The 910-nt window shown below is 45.5% G+C and overlaps 1 pseudogene; it reads right to left on the bottom strand.

The window, feature by feature from the left end:
• Positions 1-403: 403 nt before the first annotated feature.
• Positions 404-522, bottom strand: LOC139243250 (5S ribosomal RNA; annotated as a pseudogene).
• Between the last annotated feature and the right edge of the window lie 388 nt (positions 523-910).

The following is a 910-nucleotide window of genomic DNA, read 5'->3' as shown; positions in this document are numbered from 1 at the left end:
CCTTGCTATTGCATTTATTTCCTCTTTAACCAGCAACGCCTCCCTGCCTCCTTTTCCTCTCTGCCTATCAGTCCTAAAAGTTGATGACCCCTGGATGTTGAGTTCCCAACCTTGGTCAACCTGGAGCCATATCTCCATGATGCCAATTAGATCATATCCGATAACTGCTGTCTGCGCAACTTATTCCGAATAATCCTCGAATTGAGGCACAGAGCCTTCAGGCTTGTCTTTTTAACACAATTTGTCCCTTCAGAATTTTGCTGTAATTTTGCCCTTTTTATTTTTTGCCTTGAAATAAAGGTAGAGGGTGAGAGAGAAATTAAGTGCAGGAGGCAGAAGCGAAAAGCTTGTTGATTGGTTGACGGCAGTATGAATGTTGCGAGCAGCTTGTGGTGGCTGCAAAAGCCTACTGCACCTGGCATTCCCAGGCGGTCTCCAATCCAAATGCTAATCAGGCCTGACTCTGCGTAGGTTCCGAGATCGGATGAGATCGGGCGTTTTCAGACTAGTCTGGCCATAGGCATCAGCAAATGGGCTTTCTCTTTACTTAAACGGACAGACGTCTGTTCTTCATTTCATTTTCTCATGCTATGCATTCAAACAAGGAGTCAGCACTCATCTTTAATTTCACCATTTTCCTTCCGCCACACCCACCTCCTGCTTCTCTGCCTCCCACGCAAACAAACCACAAGCCCTATCCCCTTCATTGTCTTGCCTCAAGCTTCAAAACTACCTGACTTTCACCATTCCCTCTCTCATCCCCAAATCATTCACTTACTCATCCGGAAATCTCATGCTCGCCAACGTCGAATCGCTCTTCCCCAAAATATCCCCATCCCCAAATCTGAACTCACGACAAAAAAGCTTCCAATTCAACCAAATCGCCAGCATTGTTTAAATTCCTATCTTA

The sequence above is a fragment of the Pristiophorus japonicus genome, unplaced genomic scaffold, assembly GCF_044704955.1.
Source record: "Pristiophorus japonicus isolate sPriJap1 unplaced genomic scaffold, sPriJap1.hap1 HAP1_SCAFFOLD_165, whole genome shotgun sequence".
Lineage (NCBI taxonomy): Eukaryota > Metazoa > Chordata > Chondrichthyes > Pristiophoridae > Pristiophorus > Pristiophorus japonicus.
The sequence above is the reverse complement of the archived record's forward strand: the minus strand, read 5'-3'. Positions and strand labels throughout refer to the sequence as shown.